This window comes from Vulpes vulpes, unplaced genomic scaffold (genome assembly GCF_048418805.1).
Source record: "Vulpes vulpes isolate BD-2025 unplaced genomic scaffold, VulVul3 Bu000000662, whole genome shotgun sequence".
NCBI classification, from domain to species: Eukaryota; Metazoa; Chordata; class Mammalia; order Carnivora; family Canidae; genus Vulpes; species Vulpes vulpes.
In genome coordinates, this window is record NW_027325700.1 from 45,693 (window position 1) to 70,604 (window position 24,912).

At 33.7% G+C, this 24,912-nt stretch overlaps 1 non-coding gene across 1 annotated transcript; it reads left to right on the forward strand.

Moving 5' to 3' along the window:
- The first annotated feature begins 14,198 nt into the window (after positions 1 to 14,198).
- LOC140596673 (U6 spliceosomal RNA) lies at positions 14,199 to 14,303 on the forward strand. The gene has a single exon (XR_011998579.1). It is a non-coding gene; the product is annotated as a U6 spliceosomal RNA (small nuclear RNA).
- Positions 14,304 to 24,912: the final 10,609 nt, after the last annotated feature.

Below are 24,912 nucleotides of genomic sequence, written 5' to 3' on the forward strand. Positions count from 1 at the left end.
AACTCAGGTCATGATTCCAAGTTCCCTGGATGGAGTCCTGCCTCGGGCTCCCTGAATGGAGCCTGCTTCTCCCTCTGTCTGTGTCCTGGCCTCTCTCTGTGTATCTCTCATGAATAAATAAGTAAAATCTTCAAAAAAAAAAAAAAAAAACAACCATGTAATTAATACTGATATATTACCATCAACTAAAGTATGGAGTTTATTTTATGTTTATTTATTGTGAACCTATTTCCCCACTGATGTACTTCTTCTGCTCTAGAATTATGCTCTAGAATCATCTGCAGGATCTGATATTTTGTTTTGCTGCTATTTGCCCTTCATGTCCCCCAGTCTGCAAAGTTACACACTTTTCCCTTTGTTTAAGGACCTTCACATTTTAAAGAATGAGGTGAATTATTTTGTAGAATTTCCCTCCGTTTGGGTTTTTCTGATGCTTCCTCATGACAGAAGTTAATGTATGTATTATTTGGTAAAACTAGAATAAACATGATACTATGTGCCTCTCAGGCCATCATGTAATAGAAGTCATAATGTTACTGTTTCTCAGTACTGGTGATATTAATTTTGCTGATTTGGCTAAAGTGTTGACTGCAGGGTTTCTCCTCTAAAAAGCTACTATTTCTTTTTCCATGTAAACACTTTCTGGTGGCACCAGGGTGGCTCAGTGGTTGAGCAGCTGCCTTCGGCCCAGGGCATGATTCCAGGGTCTTGGGATCAAGTCCCACGTCGGGCACCCCATGGGGAACCTGCTTTCCCTCTGCCTTTGTCTCTGCCTCTCTCTCTGTGTGTCTCTCAAGAAATAATAAATAAATAAATAAATAAATAAATAAATAAATAAATAAATAAATAAAATCTTAAAAAAAAAAAAACCTTCTGGAGAGATGTCCTTGGCACTATGTAAGGATACTGCTTCTCTTCAAATTTTTACCCTACACTTTTAGCATCAATAGACTGGTTTGCCACAGTCGTTGTGGTGTTTGTCTAATGGTGATTTTCTATTTTCTTCTCACCTCCTGCATTTATTAATTGAAATTCTTCTGTAAGGAAAAAATATTTCTTGTCCTCTATCTAATTATTCAATTAGTTGCTCATGTCAAAATAAACTCTTGGATATTTATTTTATTATGTGGGTTAAAAACCAATATAATTATCTTTTTTTTCTTCTCAAATTATTTCAGTTTTGGCCCTTCAAACTCCTTCCAGATGGCTCCTACATTTGTTTTAAACAAGCTCACATCTTTCATTAAGTACTTCCAAGATCTGGGTTGTAGGTGTGTTCACTGCTTGTGGGTGTCATTAATTATAGTGCTTTTGGCCACAACCAATAGAGGTAGGAATATATGTGTACACTGACATCTGTATTTCTAGATCTATCTATTTGTATAACTGTTAAAACAATGAGTTTATACTGATATCTGATTCCAGTCGAACATCTCAGTGTTTATTTAGCTTTTCCCCTTTCCTTATATTTAATATCTTTTTCCAAAGATGAGAATTCCAGCTCTCATTGCATGCAATCAATATATTTCCTTTTCATTTTTTTCTTTTAGTTCTAGTACACATGTTATATCATTACATAGTTTTGAAATTGTTAACCTATAACCTATAAAAAACACATTTACTAATTAGATAGGATCATTTGTGTAGTGCTCTTTTTTGCCTTTTTTGCCTTATGGTAAGCAATCAAAGTTACAATTATAAGTTATCAGGTTAGCTGTTTTTTCTGTACTATTTCAATATGATTATTTTATTCATTTGTAATTCAGTTTGGTTCACTTGTACATGTTTCCATGTGACATAAGTTTTCCTCACATAGTTTTTTGGGCTAAGTTTTGAGGAGATGAGATATCTATGAAGCATTACTGTACATCTAAGAATCAGAAATATACAAAAAGATATATTCAGGGTAGAGTTACTCTGTCCTTATCCCTGCTCACACTCCCTTCTCCTTTACAACCACTTCTCATCCACTTTCTAGAAATAAACCATGTCTTTACTTTTTGGTAAAAAAAGTATCATTTTTTATGTTTATTTCACACAAATGAGCAAGTATGTGTATATTTTCTCATATCCCCACATTTCTTATATGAAAGATAGTACACTATAGTTTCTTTTCTAATTTGGTTTTCTCATTTAAGAATATATCCTACAAATCACTCCATATTAATTCATACAAATCTTCCTTATTCTTTTGTGCATAGTCCTCCATTGTTTAGACCATATTTTATCTAATCTCTTTCCTGTATATGAGTATTAGTTATTTCCAATAGTTTGAAATTACAAATAATGCTGTAACGAATAACATTGTACACAAATGTATTCTTACTACTGGGGGTGTATCTTTAGTGTATGTTTTTAAATGTTTCTGGATTGAAGAGTAAGTGTGTAGGTAGTTTTGTTAAGTATTACCAGATTTTATCAAAAATGTATTTTACTAATTTTCTTTCCCATTAGCAAAATATGAGAGTTTGTTTCCCCACAGCCTCACTGAAAATTTCAATATTACGTAGTTAATTTTTGTACATTAGATACATGATAAGTAGGATCTCGGCATTTTTAAACTATTATTTCTCTAATTATGATAGAATATTTTAAGAACATTTTTTTCTATTTTTTTGTGATTCTTTTAGTTATTTCTTTTTTTTTTTCTCAGTTTCTATCAGGGTTTTGATCCTTTGTCTCTTTATTTTAAAAAGGACACTTTCCTTTGGTCGGTTTTAAATGTTGCAATTTTTCTCTACAAGTTAAGTCAGTTATATTTTTAAATACTGTTTTTTTTCAACCATTTTTATTTTATGTTGTCAAATGCAACAGTCTTTTCAATTAATGCCTTTGAATTTTATATCACACTCACTATGCCTTCCCTATGCAGAAACTAAAGAGAAATTCATGAATGTTTCTTTGTAGTAGATCCATGGCTTCATTCTTTACATTTAGATACCTAATCCATCCGTAGTAATCTCTTATATGATATGAGACAAATTTAATTTTAGCTTTTTCCATATGGCTACCTAGTTGTCTTATCACTATTTATTAACGAGTCAATCTTTACCCTGGTAAACTGATTTGCCAGTTTATCATATATTAAATTTCTATATGTATTTGCATCTAGTTTTGGACTTTCTATTTTATCTATTCTATCTATTCATCTCTATTTAGTTTTAAATTTTTTTCCTCATGCTGATCTTACACATTTCTTGTGAAATTTATGTCTTTATATTTAGTCTTCTTTGTTGCAATCTTAAATGTATATATGAAGACTGTTGACTTTATATGATAATTTTATATCCTGGTCAACTTACTCAATTCATTAATAGTTGAATTAGTTTTAGTATCGATTCTCTGGCGTTTCTATGTATTTTATCATATTAACTGAACATAGAGATCATTTTACTCCTTAAATTGCCCGTTTTTACAACTCTAACTGATTTCTCTTATTTAATTGTCCTGGCTAAGAATATTTCTACTACATTGCCAAATCATAGAGATATATATGAGATATTTAGTAGAGAAATATAATCATATTAAAAGAATATCTCTCCAGTCCCATTTTCTTTATCATTTTCATCATGAATGTATATTGAATCTGTCTAGAACTTTCTCAGTATTTAAGGAGATAATCATGTGATATTGAATTGAGCTAAGATGAAGGAAGCAATGAATGTAGATTAGTGAAAAGATAGGTTATAGAGGAAAATGGAGGGAAGATTGACAAATAGAAAGTCTGATAGAAACCAGTAAACCTGTGCATTATGTAAGTATGAAATGGTTTGTATCAGCACAAAGGACCCATTCTTAATACAGATAAATCTATAAGTTTTTTTTAAATGAGGATTATTTTTCTTCTGTGAATTTCTGTAAGCATAATGAAACAATATTTTATGATGAACTAAGAACCAGTGAAGCAGAGACATTTTTATTCCTCCTGTTGCCATAGAAACAATGAATACTTAGGAATACTTAGGAACAATTACACATGATAACCAACCTGTCATATAGTTTGTGTGACATTTTAGAAGACTCACAGATGCTATAGATTCTTTACTTTCTAAAATAATATCCTACATATTGTATTATTACAAAAAGAGATGATAAATATGTTGATGTTCAGGTAATTCAAGATCTATCTAGTTTTATCTACCAAAATCTATTAATCTAATTAAATGTTAGAATAAAATGGAATTTGGTTTTAAGTACTACCTTAGGTTTTAGGAAGTTTTTTTTTTTCATTTTTGTTTAACATGTTTGATAGTCTCATTTCTTATTAATCAAAAACTTCATAATCAAGGAGAAGCATTTTAGTCTACTTTTGAGCATGTTCCTTCTAGCTGCAGGATTTAATTTTAATTTCTGCTAAATTTGTCCAATAAACCCCTTTCAAAACAGAAATATATATACTTTCAAGAATTCTAATCTAGATATGACTTTTAATAATCCAAAATAAATTAAGATGTAAAATAGCTAAGAACTAGCTCTCATTAAACTAAAATGTCTATGTTTATCTAATATTTAGTCTTGGGAGTTAAATAGTATCTTATGATAAAATCATTATTCCAGTTTAATAGATTCTGTGAAATGTCATGTATGCCTTTGGATTATAAAAAATATAAGTTCTGAAAAGTTTCTAATAGAATGCCTCAATATAGGAAACTAGAATACAAATACGAAGTAAATTTTTCAAATGGGCTGGTTTAGACCTTCAGTAATAAATCAGTTAATAGTAGTGAAGTCATGAAATATTTAAAATACACACAGGTATTGGTTAATAAGCAGGTAGACTGTAAAATGTGGAATCAAAAATGTGAAATTAAAGTTCCCTTAAAAGGCTAGCCTTCAGATACTGTAATTTTGTTTCTCCAAGAATCATAAATATTAACAACCTTGGAAATAGTATTCAGGACTATTAAAAATAATACAATAACAACCAAAAGAATAAAATGTTACTTTCCTTACCAAATAAGAGTGGTATAAATTAGCTAAAAATTTTTAATCAGCTAAAATTTTGATTAAAATATAAAAAAAATTATAAGATCAATGACAAATCACAGACTTCAAATACTTTTCTCTTTTTTTCTTAAAGATTGTATTTATTTGAGAGAGAGAGAGAGAGAGACAGAGCACAAGCAGAGGGAGCAGGAGACAAAGGCAGAGAGAGAAGTAGGCTCCCCACAGAGCAGGAAGCACAATGTGGGGCTCAATTCTAGGACCCTGAAATCACAATCCGAACCTAAGGCAGACTTAGGTTCTGAGTGCCCCTTGAATAATTTTCTATTATCTCCAACATTTTCTACTTTTGAGAGCTGTAATTTCAAATTTTTAACTTCAACTCTTGGTATTATTATTATTATGTCACCAGGTCAAGATGCTGATAAATGACTAATGCCTTCTGCTGCACATGAAAAGTAATATAATGCAATGACATATCAAAGTAATTTTTTATTCCAAGCTAGAAATTTACAGTAAAAATTAAAGTTAACAATACATTAAAATGTCCAGTTCATTAGAATATATCACAGCCTCCGAATTATCTTTCTATAAAAATGTTTCAAAAAGGTACTATTACCAACCTTGTATCTTTATCTGAAATTTTAATAAAAACAACAAGAAGAAAGACAGGAGGGAAGAAAGGAAAGGAGAAGGAAGAGAAGAGACAGAGAGGAAGGAAAAGGAGAGACAGAAGGAAGGAAGGGAGGAAGGAAGGAAGGAAGGAAAGAAGGAAGGAAGGAATCTAAAGAAAGAAAGAAAAGAATGAAAGAAAGAAAGAAAGAGAAAGAAAGAAAGGAAGAAAGAAGAAAGAAAGAAAGAAAGAAAGAAAGAAAGAAAAAGAAAAAGAGAAATTGTGTACTTTGACCACAAATAACTAGACCAGATGTCAGCCAGAAGTTGCTGTATCTTCAAATAAACCTAAACATTTGGATCACTTTCACAGCTGATGCAGGGTAAATTCCAGGAAACAGGCATACATCCAAAAGAGTGCTTCCCTCTACATCACACCTCATATAACATTTCAGATATCCCAAACATGGAACTATGGTAGTGGCTAACAATGCTAGAATACTTGGGTAGGAACATTTTTCACCATGATTACCATTTTTTTAGGTAGATGATTCTAAGGTAGATTATTTAGATTAGTATTTCTACTTTCTTTAACATATTCCCATGGGGAAATTAAAAAAACAATGATTCTGGTAATATGTTCACAAATACCTCTATCAGGATGTAGTTACTCTATAATTTTAAATTTTCCAAAATAAATTATGGGAGAGAAATTTCCCCGTGTCATTTCTGGCACAATAATGCATGGGAAATAATTCTGAACCTGTGACAACAGAATTTAAATCTGTGATTAATTTTGTTAATTTAAATAAGTAATAGGTAAACATAAAGTTAAGAATATTTCCATTCTTTTTTTTTCCCAGACTTTTCAATAAGTCTTCCTCTTTGGGTATCCTAAAAGAAGAAATTCAGATGTTTGCTCATTTTTTTTATTCAGAACAAACTTAGTTGGGAAATGTAAAATGTGTCTTAGCATTACAAACCAATTTGGTCACTGATTCCTCTTGAAGAGAGGGTAGGTAGTAGTGATTAAGAATGTGAGCACTGGAATGAGGATGTCTTAACTACTAGCTTGACTCTGCTTGACTCTTAATGAAGTTCATCAAACATCTATTTGAATAGTTCCCCTATTTCTATGATTGGATTATTGGTGTCCAAGGACTACAATGGGTGTAAGATCTGGAATCAGACTGTCCAGCTCTACACTGACCAGTTGTGTAACTTTGAGCAGTCTATGTGTTACATCCTTCATCAGTTAAAAAAAAAAAAAAAAAAAAAAGGAAAGAGAAAGAGAAAGAAAGAGAAAAAAAGAAAAGAAAGAAAGAAAGAAAGAAAGAAAGAAAGAAAGAAAGAAAGAAAAAAAATGTGTTTTATGTATGTACCTATCTTATAGGACTATTATGAAGACTGAATGAGATAATGTATGTAAATTTAGCACAGTACCTGGCATACTACAGGTATTTGCAACAAATAATTAATTTTATTACTGTTTGTCAAACTGACAATGAAAGATAGCTTTAATAGAAAGCCAAGTTAAGCTGTTAAAGTACTTTATGTAAGGTTGAAATTTAAAACTGCTCACAGAGAAGCTCTAGAAACTTTGGAAAACTCACAAAATAAAGAACCATCTTTATGATCCAGCCTATTTTGATTGAATTATTATTCCCATTGGAAGCCACTAATATCCACCAATGTCTTTGCAAAGTAGAGTAGCAATGGACAATAGTATATGGGCATCTGGCATTGCTCACCCACAGTCTCTAAGGTGGAAAACATTATGAAAAACTGAACTACTACAATAGGTACCTGCTCTGTTATGTGCTTACATTCTTTCTCATCACCACACCTGTATGGCTCTAACTCTATGGAATGGAAAGTTGTTGCCACCAGCATGAACCTTGAGCAGGGTTTTATGTTGCCACCTGACAGCTCCTGGAAATTCATGGGTGAAACTTGCCTTGGGTGAGAGCTTGTATGGTCTTATTAGGATTGTTTCTTTCTTTCTTTCTTTTCTTTTCTTTTTTTTTTTTTTTTAGATTTTATTTATTTATGCATGAGAGACAGAGAAAGAGAGGCAGAGACCCAGGCAGAGAGAGAAGCAGGCTCCGATGTAGGACGATGTAGGACTTGTGTAGGACTTGATCCCCAGTCTCCAGGATCAGGCCTGGAGCCTAACGCAGACGCTCAACTGCTGAGCCACCCAGGTGTCCCAAGGATTATGTTTCTTTACAGACAGTCAAAACAAATTCTGCCTTTGTAAGCTATTCATTGTGTCTGCTCCCCTTTGTCTACTGATTTGGTTGTTTTTCTATTATATATGTGAATGATGCATATATTTTAAGAAGGTATGTTTTTGTGTATTTGATACATGTTTTTTCAAATCTTTTCTTTGATGCCTTCTAATTATTTTTTTTGTTTTCAACCTCTCATTTTAATATATTCCTCATGATTATTATGATAATTAAAAGAAATAATATATATTATAAATGTAGGAATTATCACATAGAGAGAACTGTCATGTAGGTTGTAATTTTTACAAGAAAAATGAATATACTTGAATATATTAAAATTGCTAACTTATATGTAATTATCAAGTATTTTTATTTGACTAGTGATTATTTGATTATTAGGAATTCTTTGTATATTTAAAAATAGAGGCACATTTATATGCATACGTATTTATGTAGTTAAAGACATAAATTTGGTATATACAAATCTTTGTGTGTATATAAATATTCAAGTTCTCATGTACAGATATATTTTTCATTTTTATATTAGTAATTTTTCACATTCTTTAAAAAAAATTTAAGAGATTTACTTATTTATTTTAGAGAGGAGAGGAAGAGAGACCATGAGCAGGGGGAGGAGCTGAGGGAGAAAGAGAGAGAAAATCCACAAGCAGACTTCCCACTGAGTGTACAGTCCAACACAGGGCTTTATTCCAAGATCCTAAAGTCATGACCTATAGCTGAAATCAGGAGTGAACCACTTAACTGACTGAGCCACTTAACTGAGCCACTTAGGCACCCTGATTTTTCACATGCTTTCTACTGAAGAATAGAAATTTAGAAGTAAAATTTAATATCATGTGTATTTAATCAAGAACCAATATCATATCTATTTAATCAAATTATCCAAATTTGGATACTTTGTTCCTGCTAAATGTTCATATTTAAGTAAAAATGTCTATTAACAGATCATTTCTTCAAAGCAATTATTTCCAACAATAAGTTGTTTTTACCCAAACATGTTCAATATAAATGGAGAAATGTAAGAAAGTAATATATGAAGTTTTAGAAACAGAAGCCCATTGACGTTTAATACCATTGCAAAACATTTAAATCCATTATTTAAAGTACTCAAATGTTTTCAGGACTTTAGTGTATTTAGAGAATGAAGGTAAGAATTTTCCCATTGTAACAAGACAATATTATCCCTGTTAAATCATAATAATATATAATTCTGTAAACACCACTAATGAATCAAATATATCAGACAAATAATTTTAATTAATGCATATAAAAAAGCCAGCAACGTTATATACCAACAACCCTAATTCATGTATCTAATCACTTTCATATTGCATTATTAAACCACTACCTATCACATAATGTTTAAGAAGCCAAGTAATATCAATAATTGATTATAACTTTTAAATTACTCTGCTTTTAAAATTATCCATAGAATGGAGGTCAAGTTGAAATTGCTCTTATCCATCACTGGGTGTTGATGGATGCAAAATCTCCATTATATGTAAATTGAACCTAATGGGGCTAGAAGCAAACCTTTGGGTTCTGTTATATCTTGTGCAGGTAGAAATACAGTTGAACTACTTCAAAAAAATCTTAATTTCCTTTAGAGGATGAAATAGAAAACATTTCAAATTTTTTCTGGACAATTATTTCAAAGGGTTTTTAAGTATATATTCTCCCTTGAATATTTTTTCTTTATTTTTTAAAATAGTTTTAGGTTTAAAATAAAATTGGGAAGGAAGTACAGAGATTTCTGTACAGTCTCTGCCCCACATATTCAGAGCTTCCCTGATAGATCATCCCCACTCACAAGAATGGTGCATTTTAACCAACAATGAGCCTACACTAACACATCATAATCATCCAAAGTCCGTGGCTTACCTTAAAGTTCACTCTTAATATATATTCAATGGGTTTGGAAAGATATATAATGACATTTTTCCATCATTGCAATCACTGCCATAAAAATTCTCTCTGCCCTGCTTATTCATCTCTCCCCCAAACACACACCTTGGGCAACCACTAATCTTTTTGTTTCCATAATGTCACCTTTTCCAAAATGTCACATAGTTGGAATCATACAGCATGTAGCCATGACAGATTGGCTTTTCTCACTTAGTAATATACACTTAAGGTTCTCCATGTCTTTTATGCCTTGATAGCTCATTTCTTTTTAGCACTCAGTAATATCACACTGTTGGAATGCACCAGCTTATTTATTCAGTCATCTGCATTTTGGTTGCTTTCAAATTTTGAAAATTACAGATAAAAATGCTATAAACATCCATGTGCAGATATTTTTATGGACAAAATTTTCAACTTTTCTGGGTAAATACCAAGGAGCAAGATTACAGGGTCATATAGTAAGTTCAAACAAGAAATCATCACACTGTTTTCCAAGGTGGCTATATTATTAACATCCCCACCAGTAATTTATGAGAATTCTTGATTCTCCACATCCTCGCCAGTGTTGTCAGTGTTCTGGATTTTGGCCATTCAAATAGATGTGTAATAGTATCTCAGTGTTTTTTTTTTTCTTTAATTTGCAATTCCCTAATAACACACGATATGAAGCATTTTTCCAGATACTTACTTGCCATTACTACTTTTTGTTGTTGCTGTTGTTGCTAAAGTGTCTGTTAAAGTCTTAGGCCATTTTTTAATTGGAATACTTGCTTTCTTATTGTGAGTTTTAAGTGCTTTTCATATATTTTGGGCAATAATTCTTTATTGCATGTGTCTTTTGCAAATATTTTCTCCCAGTCTGTGGTTTGTCTTCTCATTCTCTTGACATTGTCTTTAGCAGATCAGAGGTTTTGATTTAAATAAGTCAAGCTTATCTATTATTTTTTTCATGAACTGTGCCCTTGTTATTATCCACAAAAAGTCATTACCATACCCAATGTCATTTAAGTTTTCTCCTGTGTTATATTTTGGTAGCCTTATAGTTTTACATTTCATATTTCAGTGTGTGATACGTTTTGATTTAACATTTGTGAAGGATGCATGGTATGCAGGTAGATTATTATTATTATTTTGCATCTGGATGTCCAGTTTTCCAGTACTACTATTAAGAAAACTGTCTTTGTTCTATTTTATGACCCTTGCTCCTTTGTCAAAGATTAGTTGACTACATGTACATGGATATACTTCTGGGCTCCCTGTTGTGTTCCATTCACCTTTTTATCTGTTTTTTTTTTTTTTTCTCACCAGTACAGTACTGTTTTGATTACTGTGGCTTTATAGTAAATTTTGAAGTCAACTAACATCAGTTCTCCAATTTTGTTCTTGTCTTTCAATATTGTATTGACTCTTCTGGGTCTGAATATTTTTCATAATAATTTCTCACTGTCACTATCTTCCCTGTAAAGTTCTTCACATTTTAAAGTCCTCCTTTTCCTTATTCACTTTCAGGTAAAAGAATAATTGATTTTTAAATATTCTACAGAATCTACCCATGATTCACATTCTAGTTATAAATTAAAATCAATTCTGACAAATAGCTCTGCAAGATCTCATTTCTCCTTGATTTATTTTGAAATGTCAGAGGTTTAATTGATCGACATATTCTACAACACTTTAAGGCTATAATTGTTAACTTTTCATAAGTTATTGTTCTTTTAAAAACTAAACTTTAAGACACCCCAAAAAAGTATACATGTTGACTAATGTCCTGAGAAGAAGCATAATAGAGTTTACAAAACTGAGACATAAGAATTGTTCCTTACTGTATAACAGTTTCTGGCTGGTATTAGTTTCACATACTAAGTAGCACATGACTGAAGTATGTAAGTACAAACATCATTTATAAGACTATATTAATTTCCAGGGCCCCTGTGTTTCAGTTGGTTAAAAGTCCAACCCTTGGTTTCAGCTTAGGTCTTGATCTTGGGTCCTGCGATTGAGCCCCTGTGATGGGCTCTGCACTCAGCATGGAGCCTGCTTGTCCCTCTCCCACTGTTCTCCCTATGTTTTCTCTCTCTCTCAACTAAATAAAGTAATTAAGTTTTTACACACAAAAAAAGGTCTATATTAGTTTCCTGTTGCTTCAGTAACAAATTACCACAAGCCTAGTGGCTTGAAACAACACAAGGAAGTCCAAAATGTGTCTCACTGAGCTAAAATCAAGGTATTGGCAGGATTGTGTTCCTTGTGAGACTTCAAAGAAACTTTACCTCATTGCCTTTTCCCAGCTTCTAAAGGCCCTCCATACTCCTTGGCTCAGGTCCCTTCCTTCATCTTCAAAGTACTCCACTCCAAGCTTTGCCTCTGTCATCCCATCATCTGTCTCTGATTTTGACACCTTTGCCTTCCTTATATCAGGAATCATGATTACAATGGGCACACCGGATAACCCAGAATGATCTCCCTTTCTCAAAATCCTTAACTTAGTCACAAATGTAAACTCTTTTTTTTTTTTTTTTGTCAAAATAAGGCAATATATTCATAAGTTTTGGGAATTCCTATCTTTTTTTTTTTTTTTTTTTGTCTTCACAGTGACCATGGGATATATGTACTTGGAGCTAAAAAAATAAAATCTAGGGTTGTTAACACTTTGAAGTTCTTAGTCTGTATGGTCAATCATTAAAGCTATCTTGATGGAGACATAGGGTGAGAAGTAGGGGGAATTTCAGCTTATAAGGTCTGGCAGAGGAGGAAGATCTGATGGAAGACCCAGTCAAAAGACTAGAATAGCATGATCTCAAAAGTCAACCAGATTTCTGGTTTTCCAACAGCCCCACGTGAGACACTGGGCAAGGTACTTAACCTTTCCAGTCATGAATTTCCTCATTCACGTCTTCTCCACAGAGTTGTTGTGAAGACTTCGATGGTATAATGCTGTAGAGCCTTTAGCTCAGTTCCTCAGTGCCTGCTGTCATGGTCATGGTCATTGTCACCACCTCCACGGTCATCCTTAGGGATAAAGTAGGATGCAGTCTTGGAAGTGTGGTTGCAGCACTCAGATCTCTGGCTTTCTTGTGAGGGGAAGAAATTCTCTTTTGCTGCCCAGGCCGTTTGCCCCCCCCCCCCCCCCCCCCCCCCCCCCGTGTCCTTCCTTAGATTACAGGAACTTCTTGTGGGGGAATGATCGGGTATCCTGATTCCAGCTCAGCACCGTATTTATCAGTGACAAAGAGTACGAGAAAACTTCTTGCAATATGTACAAACTCAAAGCTACTTAAATAGCCATGTGGCCAAGTCAAGACTACTGTGTACACAATAATATAAAGATAAGAGATCTGCTCGATATAATTTTTAAACTTTATCTTCCTGTACTTTCCATATGAGTTTCTACTCCAAAAATAATGAGATATAGGGAATGTCCAGTACCAAATAAAAAGATTATGAAGACCACAGAGATGTATTTACCTTCCCTTTTGTATGTAACTAATCCATTCAATTGTATGCTTTGAAAGGAGTAAACTGCCTAAAACAATTTATGTCAAAACCAATTTGGATGAAACAACATAAAAACAGAGGCAAATTTTTTCTTTAAAGGTCAGAATGTTTCTGTATTCCTATTCATAAGTATCCTTGATTTGTTGCTAAAAAACCAAAAATTGATAAATGTAGTGATGTAAGGTGGATGTATCTTTCTTATGCAAGAAAGATAATAGCAAAGAGGCCAACAAATCAAGCCCTTGACTGAATCAACAGAGGCAAGTTAGCATACATATACACACTTCAATTTTATGAAAAATTATGAAAAAAATGTGCTTTCTACTTTAATTAGATTTTTAAATTAACCGATGACTTTTCTAGCCTGATCTTGTCAAATAATTTGGTCTCTAGGACTCATTACTGGCAAAACTGTAGTGAGGCAGGCAGGCTCATATACTAGTGAGAGAGTATAAACTGAGGAAAGATTTGTAGAAAACAAATTAACCTTTAAAATGTCAGTACATTTTAAACACTTCTAGGAATCTCTTCTAAGGAAATAATTCATTAAAATTTTGGGGAAAAATCTTTATGTAATAATGTTTAAAACTAATATTTTATATATAAAATACTGGAATAAATGATTATGGTGGAGGTCACACACACACACACAATTATACAGCCACATGACAAAATTTTATGCACCTGTTGAATGTGTAATGGAATAGAAAAAAACTGTCTCAAACAATGTTAAAATGATAGAATAGATCACAACTCTGTATGTACAAAATTATTTCAATAGTGCTTGCTTCTCATGTGTCTGGGTGGCTCAGTCAGGTGTCAAACTCTTGGTTTCAGCTCAGGTCATGATCTCAGGGTCATAAGATTAAGCCCCACGTTGGGCTCTGTGCTCAGAGAGAGATTCTCTCTCCCTCTCCCTCCTTGTCAGCCCCTCCCCTCGTTCATGCTCTCTCTCTCTCTCTCTCAAATAAATAAATAAAATCTTTAATAGTGCTCACTTTAGCAACACATAGTAAAATTGGAACAATACAAAGGAGATTAGCATAAACTCTGTGCAAGAATGACGCCCAAATTCATGAAGCATTCCAATTAAAAAAAAAAAGAAAAGAAAATTATTTCAACAAACATAAGAATAAATAGGAAAAACTGCATCAAAATGTAGTATTGGATATCTGATTATTTTCTCCTACTTCTCTTCATAAGTTTTTTGTCTTTTGCAACTTTTATATGTATATATCTTTGAATTAGAAAAGAATTAAAATTTAACAATTGTTTCATAATAAAAAACTGAAAAACATTTATATCTTTATTGAAATGAATAATTAGATATTTTCCTTTTTTTTTCTTTTGAGACAGAGAGAGAACATAACACACAAGGAGAGAAGGGACAGAGTGTGGGAGAGAGAAAATCTTAAGCATACTCCACGCCTAGTGTGGAGCCCAAAGCAGGGCTCTATCTCAGGATCCTGAGGTCATAACCTGAGCTGAAATCATGAGTCAGAAAATTAACCAGCTGAGCCACCCAGCTGCCCCTAATTAGCTATTTCTCTAAATTATAATTTTACATTGAGAAGTTTGGGAGGGAGGCAGAGTTTCTGAAAAGTTATTCTGATTCTCTGTGGGACCTTGTCTTTATAAGCACAGTTAACATGTTCTAGAACAAAAAGAATGTATGTCAAAATATTGTGCCAAGGACAAGTAGTAAAAGTTAAGAACAGAAAAGTAGAATTAAGAGATATTCTAAGAGTTATACTTTCAATAATGAATACCTCAGTGTTCTCTTTTGTAAGATTAGAGATTTTGACTGATTAACCTCTGTGTTCTTTCAGTACCAACAGATTATGCTTTTATAATTTTCTCTCCAAAAATAATAATTTGCATCCAGATTTACCTTTGCACAAATATATCTCCCTTTATTGCTGGGGAGGATGTAAAATTTATATATATATGCATATATATTATATATATAAAGTATATATATATAAAATGATGATCTAATGAACTAATGGATGGATAATATATATATATATACAGGATATATATCCTAATGGATTATATATATATATATATATATATATATATATATATATTCTCAGGACCATAACCTATTGCCCTGCCATCCACAGTTTGCTTGCAGATTTCTTGTTCTCAGCTTTCACAGGTTCTCAGTTTTATGGAAAGTGGAATTATTCTTTACAAATCACTTGTTTAGGCTTTGAAAACTTATCCTCTTGACTTCAAACCACATAATCTTATTCTTGCTGTTTTATTTTGTTTTGTTTTCTCTTAGACACTGGAGCATGTTTCCCTCCTTGTTTAAATTGCTTTGCATTAGGGTCATTAATTGGTGAATGTTGAGGGCTCAACATATGCTTCCCATAAAGTTGCCAGCTTCCTCCGGTGTTATATGACAGCCTTCTTGAAAGTTGAAGGACAAGGTGCTTGCATTTCATCTAAAAAAAAGACATAATTTGAACTAATGTAAATTTATAGTAGCCGAGATTACATTATAATAGAGAAGTCTGCAATGGTGGATGTAGGAAGAGTCATAAAGGACAAGTTGCAAGGGTGAAATATATTAATGTCGGTAACAGGATGTGAGAGCACACCATGTATACATCTGGGAAGCTTCAGAAGCCAGGGAGGGAAACCATCAGGAAACAGAGGCTGGTTAAATATCACATTGGTCTCAATAGGCAAATCAGATTAAAAACAATCTTGAAGTTTTGAGTAAAGTAAATAAAATCACACTCTGTAAAGCAAGAAGTGATTTTGTAACTGAGAGAAGCTTCCTGTAACTGCAAGTTTTATGTGAGGTCCCTCAATACTCTTTAGACAATTTTTTTTTCTGGACTTTTTATCAAGGTCTTTTCGGTTTTTGTTTTGTTTTGTTGTGTTTGTTTTGTTTTTTGTTGTTGTTGCTGTTGTTTTAGTAAGCACATGAACCCCAAAGATAGGATTCACAGGGAAGGTTGCAAACAGAAGCGAGGTTTTTTTGTTTTGTTTTGTTTTTTGGGGGTTTATTTATTTATTTATTTATTTATTCATGAGAGCCTCAGAGAGGGGGCAGAGATATACACAGAGAGAGAAGCAGGCTTCATGTAGGGATCTCAATGTGGGACTTGATTCTAGGACCCCAGGGTCACACCCTGGGGCTAAGGCAGACTTTCAACCGCTGAGCCATCCAGGCATCCCAGAAGAGAGGTTTAAAATAAAAGTTACATATACTTAAAAATGAAGTGCCTTTACCTCCTTTCCTTGTTTCTATTAAAACAAAATTTTTCAATGAAAGAATGAAAGCTTGGAAGAGAAAGAAAATAGAACTGCATATGGGCAGGAAGAGATAAATCAAAGATGAAAAGTTAAAGAAGACATCAGGATAAAGAGATGGATATTCCATAGTAAAAGAAATCTGAGGGCTCATCTGGGAAATAATAAAGGGTCCCTGACTACACATAATAATGTTGCTGATTTTTTTCTACTAAATCCAAGAGAGTAGTAGCATAAATATCTATAAAAATAATTTCCATTGCCTAGCTTGTTCAAAAACTTTCATTTCCAAAGAAAAAGAAACAATTTATAGAGTTTGAATATAAGACATAATGAGCTTTTGCAATATATATTTATGTTTTTGTGTTGATGAAGATGATGAAGATATAGTCTTGCAACCCTGTATTAACATACACTACACATATAGGAAGAGTTAAGAACTACACTTTCTGATGGCATCATACAGGATGTTTGTTCAATGTAACAGTTATACTTGAGTAAATTTCAAAGCAAATTAATGATATCACATTTTTAAGCATCATGCAGGAACAATGGTCATTAATAATAAACAATCAAGTGCAAATACAAAATTAACAAATATTCTCCAATGAGGTCAGAAGAACCCACTATTGCATTTGGAAATTAAAATATAATGGGCTTGCCAGTCATAAAGTTCTAGGTTTGGTGAGGAGAGAAAAGTTCTCTTACTAATGAGCTATATGATTTCACAATGGAATATCAGGCAGTAGCTTGGATATGTGGCTAGGTATAGATAAATAGAATTTCCACATTTTTCTTGAGTAACTTGTAAAACTTTCAAAATAGTTGATATTGGCTTTTAGGTGAAAGGCCATTTTATTGATAGATGGTCTGATAATACTGGCAATTAAAATATTTGGGAACTACATAAAAATCCTTTACAAACATCTTTTGGCAACACAAACTACCTTACATATAGCTCTCAAAAATGAAAATGTTCCAATCCAAGGAGAAGATAATTTAAAAAGTCTGGAATACTGAGAAAATGTAAGTTATTGTAACTTTCTTTGTTTTAAAAGATTTTATTTATTTATTCATGAGGACACAGAGAGAGAGGCAGAGACACAGGCAGAGGGAGAAGCAGGCTCCATGCAGGGAGCCCAATGTGGGACTCGATCCCAGGCCTCCAGGATCATGCCCTGAGCTGATGGCAGACTCTCAACCTCTGAGCCACCCAGGAGTCCCAATAAATTACTGTAGTTTTCCATCTCAAGTTCCTACTAAGAGATTTATGTAATATAAAGCTTTTTTGGTTCTTTCTTTAATTATAACAATTGCATATCAGTCACATCATTTTATTTGTGATTTGGCAATACGTGCTACTTTTATTTGCCATGTTATGGCTTTACAAATTTCTTGCAAAATTTTATCTCATTTACTAGAGAAAATGAATCATGGTGTGGAGTAAAGATACCCAATTCATTTGTTAATGAATGAATGAATGGTGAATACATTCATTTTAAAAAATCAAGGAAGAAAAGAAAAGAGGAAGAAAGAAACAGAGAAATGGAGGAAGAAAGAAAGGGATGGGGAAAGGAAGTAAGGAAGGGAGGAAGAGAAAAGAAGAGTTGGTAAACAGAAAGAACAATAAAGAGCAAAGACTGAAGATTCCTGAAGAAGAATTTCTCCTTAAGACTGCAACATTACCTAAATTTCCAGCTTGTTGGCCTGCCCAGATTTTGGATTGTCAGAACCCATATCACATAAGTCAGTTCCTTAAAACAAATCTTTGTCTCTGCATGTGTAAGTGATAATAGATGATAGATAGATATAAAGGTAAGAAAAAAGAAGAGATAACAAATAGATATATAGATATGAATAAATAGAAATAAAAAGAAAGAAGAAAGATGATAGATGATAGATCAATTGATTGATCTCCCATTGATTCTATTATTCTTGAGATCTTGACAATACATATTTTATATTTAAAATAATAATTTAATAGTTTCCATTGAACTGCATATTATAAACTCAAAACTCTTAGAGGAGTCTTAAACCAATCAAGGTTGTTCTGATAACATTGGCCTTTTAATCCTGTTTTAGTGGGTTATACAGACGAACTCCCACCACCAAAATGTTTATTTCTAGGGATCTTCAGGTACCATAAAACTATAAGGATTGTGTGGGTAGAAAGAATGATCAAGTTAATCAGCTATAAGTAAGAAAAAATCAGAAAAACATAGGAGAATATAGAAGAATATCTTTTTATTATAAGTAATCAAATTAGTTTCCTCATTTGTAGCTAACAATCTCAGAGATCTTTGTAAAGAAGGATCTGTTTTAAAATAAGAACTATGGACAAGGTTAGCACCCTTTCAAAATGATCTTGTCTAAGAAAGAAATTTCTTTTATTAGTGTAATTATACCTAGCGAAAAAAGTCTTCTTAATTCCTTAATATTACATCATTGTAATCCTACAAGAGCCTTATAAGTCCTAAAATCTCTCATGAATTTTCCACACCAGTAATTTTTAATATTGGCAATGGCATGTTCCTCATCATAAATTCCCCTGTAGATTAGCTAAAATATTAGAAAATTATTCTTGTTGTAAGGTAATGTTAAAATATGTTTATATCAGAAACAATATAATGGTAATTTGCACATTAAGTGAAAAGTTTGTGTATAGGCATTTAAGTTTCCTGGAAGTCTCATCCTGAAGATCACTGAACTCTTCTATAACCACTAAATGAGCAATGTTCAAATATTTATAGCTATAATCCTAACTTCAGTACCCCAAACAATAGAAAACTAGACTAATCTAAACTCACAGGACTGCCACTGTCTAGTATGGGAAGGATTTTGAATTGGAAGAATGAAAACTTTTGAATCAACTCTATGATTTTGAGTTACCGTCCCAAACTAGCTTTTTCAGCAATGAACATGAAGAGGGCATCTGTGGTTTGAATATTTCCCCCAGGTAATCTGTGATCCAATATATTTGTGAACCGCTAGACTTGAAGCAGAAAGAGTACTCAGAAATATTGCAATAGTCTAAATGAAAAGTGCGAGGCTGAAATAAGTCCTATGGCAACAGGAATATACAAAAATTAGACATGATGGACAATAAAGCTAAGAGAGTGAGGGATACAAGATAGTAAATAATTAAATTTGGAGACAGAGAAATGGGAGGCATCTGGATGATTGTAGAAAGATTAACAAAAATAGGGAAAACAGAAGGTGGAGAAAGTAAACATGGAAAGGTAGTATATTCAGCTTTTATTGCTCATCAAGGAATCTGTGAATGATTAGAGTAAGCTGTATATTAAAGCAGCCAGAAAGATAGGTTAGGAATGCAGAAGAGAGATCTAAACCTGAAATACAGATGAGGGTTACCATTCTAAAGGTAGTGGAAGGAGGAGGAGGAGGAGGAGGAAGAAGTAGCAATAAAGGGAACTTGTAGAAAATATGTAGTCTTGTTTTCAATGGGTATGTTTATTTTTATATAAATATTATTATAATAAATTTATTAGTATGCAATCTGGTCTTTTTCCACTCAGCAAAAGGTTTTGGAGATTGTTCCATGTTGGTACATATATACTGACTTCAACATGAGTAAATATTTAAATGATAATGAAATTTCCAGAAGGATATACAACAAACTGAAAATGATGATTACCTCTAGGTAAGGGAGGTGATTAAGATTACGCATTGCGGTCAAAGAGACATTTAAATATTCTTGTAAATTTTATTTATTTAATATGGAGACTGAATTTGTGTATTGCCAATAAAATCAAGAATTCAGTTTTTTTTTTAAGTGAGGTTAGACTATTTCATTCAGATTTGTCATTCTCTGCTTGCATAATTCGTTGAATTCTCATGATGCTTTGGAAAATTAAATTATGTGCTGAAGTCTCTTGGAAGTCCAAGAAAATGCCAATGTTTTGTCCTAAAATAGCAATTTAATAAGATACATTTATTTCTACTGAATTGGTACTGAAACTGCTAGTGCATATGTATTAAAACCTTAAGTAAGTAATGCAGCTGCAAATGTCTACATTTGTAGATCATCTATCATCTTTATCAGGATATTTCTATCAGTCATTCTGACAAAAACAGCGTGCATTTTTAAAATAGCAAATCATTTAAAATATGTGAAAGTGCTTTCTCGAAATTCACTATCAGAGTACTTGTGAATTCTCTCAACAAAGTGAAAAAAATGAAACGATTATGATACATTTTCCTCCTTTTATCTTGAAGATTGACTCGTTTGTTCTCTACATTTTCCTTTTGGTAATATCCAGACAAACTCCCTCCAACATGTCAGAAGCCCTTTTCTCTCCTTTGTCCATATAACACTTGCAGAGAATTAACTCATTCCCATGACATTAACTTCTTTCCATTAAATGAATGCCACTCAGGTGTGATATCTCAAGTACAAGTGCAGCTGTCATCTCTCTCTCATACTTGACACATTGTAACCTCCCATAAACACCCCAAACACATTTCTTTATCTTTCCTTCCTCCCCCATCTTGCAAATCAGGGTCACTTCCAAAAGGACTTTCTCTTTGGCATCCTTATTTATTGATAGTTCCCCAAGGTCATTAAAGGTAGGAATGTTGAAGCAGAAGCTCCAAATTCAAATATCTGCCATAGCTAGACAGGAAACAGGAAGAAGACTGGATTCAGGCAACATAGAGTGATATTGACCAGTTATTTAAGGGTACACAGCCCAGTAGAGGCAGGAGCCTCTTCTTAAACTAGCATAGCCTATTGCCAACTTAGGGTTACAAATACCTAGTCCTGCCAATTAAAAAAAAATGGGCTCCTGGATGGCTCAGCCTGACTTTTGATTTTTGCTCAAATCATGATCTCAGGGTCCTGAGATTGAGCCCTGCTTCTGGATCTGTAATGGGTGTGAAGCCTGCTTAAGATTCTGTCTCTCCAAAAAAAAAAAAAAAAAAAAAAGATTCTGTCTCTCCCTCTCTTTCTGTCCCTCCCCCATTCTCACAGGTGCGCACCCATGCTCTCTCTCTCTCAAATAAATATGTCTTTAAAAATCTTATATTAAATGCTGGTAACAAATTTTATACTAAAACGACAGCAAAATAACAACAACAGTAATAAATCCAGAACAGTTGACAGCCTTTTATTATAGAGGATTTTGTCTGATATCTAAGGAAGCAAAGCTGTGCTTCCATTCTTATTAATTGGCTTCTGAGAGCCAGGAATTAGAGCACACACACACACACACACACGAACAAACAAAAGAACAAAAAACAGGTTCTATCTTGCTTTAGTCTCTGAAGCAAGTGAAATCTTGAATATTACCTGTAAGTCACTGATTCCCTAAAAACAAACAACTCTATCACTGATTTTTACAGTACTGATATCTGAAAATATATCAAAGCCTTTTTGATACCTGAAAGGTCATCTGAGAAAATTGCTGTTTTCATTGCTGTTTTCCCACCTAGAATAGAAAAACTGTAAGGTCAGTAATTCTGGTAATTGGGTATGCGAGAGTGTGTGTGTGTGTGTGTGTGTGTGTGTGTGTGTGTGTTGTATTTTTTATCTGATAACCCCGTGCTGCTAACACTTGGACTCCTTTATAAATGTTCTATCTGGGACACCCAGGTGGCTCAGTGGTTAAGCATCTGCCTTTAGCTCAGGTTGTAATCCAGGGGTCCTGGGATTAAGTCCTACATCAGGCTCCCAGCGTGGAGCCTGCTTCTCCCTCTGCCTGTGTCTCTGCTTCTCTCTCTCTGTGTTTCTCATGAATAAATAAATAAAGTTCTGAGTAAACTTTACTCTTTTCTAAGTGGCATTATTTCCAACCTAACCTTAACACTTAAGTCGCTATTCCTGCATCTACAATTTGATGTTTCTTCCCTCAAATTGTTTCTTGAACCAGTTTCAATCTTTAATTGTGGCAACTATTTTTACAACTCAGGCTTTAAGCCTCTTGCACTGCATGCACAGTTTCTAATGTTGGGCAAATCCTTTCAACACATCATACATGCAAAGTATAATCAAGTTATAATCAAGTTTATTTCCCTAATAAATTCCTTTCAATAAATCCCACACCAAAAAAAATCAGTTTCAAATTCCTTAGATGGATATTCAGAGATTTCTAAAAACAGGTATCTCTTTACTATCTCAAGTGGAGTAGTTTACAACACAGACTACCTTTTTAAGCCCAACCAGCTCTTCTTTCTCCTTCTCCACAGCAAAAAGTTCTCTCTCAGCTCCTTTGCTCATACTCCTTAGTTTCTTGAATAAGCTTTGCTCTGCACTCCCTTCCTCTGTGCCTTTGCATTTTTAATAAATTATAATTTTTGTTTTCAAATAGTATATATTGGCATGGGAAAAAGCACATGGCATATTGTCAAGTAAAAAATTATGAAGCATTATAAATAATTGGATATTATTTCTTAATGACAGAAGATGGCAAGAGAACAAGAGCACAGGGAGACTGTTTTTCAGATCCTCAAATATTTAGGCAAATTACATTTTATTTTCATTGTTCTTTTTTATTTATTGTAATTTTTGCTTTTTACATTAGTTATTTTATACCCAGAAAAAATAACCATATGCGCTTATATATGGTACCCAACCTTTAGGACCCAGCTCTAATAAATACTTTGCTTTGTCATCTCAGAATTCATCCATCCTCAGAGATTTCTCTTGGAATTCTTCATAGCATTTTCCATAAGAAACATTGATTCATCTTGTTGATAATGCATTAAAACTCAATTTTTTCAGTTCTTTGACCACTAAATTCCAATCCTCCTCCTCCAACTCACCTTTATTTGGACCCAGGATTAAGCGTTCCTTACCCAGAAAAGACTAGGGTATCTTACCCATATCTAATTTAAAATGAACATAATTAATAATAAAACAAAATTTCCAAGCAAATTAGGATTTTATTAGTCTTTTGAAATAAATATTTAAAATATAAAATTATTTCAAATTTAATTATTTGTTAGCTTGCACATTCTTGCCCATAAGTGAATAAGTGGTTGCATGTGGTGTACATATACACATGCTAAGCATGTTTTTAAACTATTGGATAATTCAGTACCAGCTTCCAGCACATATTCTCTTGGTCAGATCCATGACATTGTTATAGCCGTGATTCCTCAGCCACCATCCCAATTTCAAGCATATTTCTCATCCACCATTACTTTAGTTTTTCAATTTAAGTATTCTATCATCCCCACATCAACAATTCTTCAACCAAATTGAGCACTCCAAGCTATTATCCTTATAGTGTTTTCACTAGCCATCACCTACTTCACCACTTTTATTCCTTAACCAGTGCAAATTCCATGGTGTCTCAGGAAGTAGGAAGGCCCGAGGACAGGAACAGAGATGAAGGAACAGCCAGTCAGTGGAGGAGTCAGAACACACACCACATTTATTGATTCAGTTTGTTGTCTTATAAGGGCGTGTTTTATGGTGCGCTAAAACAGTTACAGTAGTGACAACAATGGTTACTGATCACACATTATGATAAGAAGCATTACAATAGTGAAAATACTTGAGATGCTGCAAGAATTACCTAAACTTGACATAAAGACACGAGGTCAGCAAATACTGTTGGAAAAATGGCACCAATAGACCTGCTCAACAGGAGTTGCCACAAATCTTCAATATATAAAAAATTGCAGTACGTGGGAAGCACAATAAAGCAAAGCACCATAACATGAGGTATACCCGTAATCCAGTGCCAGGAATGGATGAGAAAATAAATAGTAACCAAGTAAAATACTAATGTTTCCTATTACTTTGTTTTATTCTTTCAGTTACACGCATGTATAGCTTATCACTTTAGGGGATTTCTTCTTCTCATTAATTTATTCATTCATTCAACAAATATTTAGTAAGAACATATTTTTGTCTCAGAATGTCATTGGATTTTTGTAATACAAAGACAATTAAAACAATTTCTTTGCTCAGTGAACTAATGTAAACTACCCTAAATTTACTAGTGGATTTAATGAAGCCTTGTATACATGGCTGCATATCCAATAATATTTATATTAATTATTCAATTAAAAAGTGAAGAAAATCTTTCATAAGCCTCTAAGTAGATAATTGCGTATGGGGACGTCAGGCGCACGTCACGCACGCACGTCACGCACGCTGGCCGCACGCAGCGCCCCTCCTCGGCGGTGTCCTAGACGTGAGCCGCCGCCTGTCCTGGGTCTCGTCCACACACGAGACGCTCCTGGCGGTCCGGGGGAGAGCGCCCGGGTCTGGGCCGTGGGCCGAAGACGCCAGATCTGGCGGGTCCTCGCGGCGTGTGCGTTCTCCTCAGGGAGGCCGCGCTGCTTGCGTGGGGAGGCCTGGGCAGGCAGAGCACGTGCACCTGCCGGCCGGCTCCATGGCACAGGATGACGGGGCGGGTCCTGGATGTGGGGAGCCTCCTCCAGGGCTTCCAGCCAGATCTCCAGG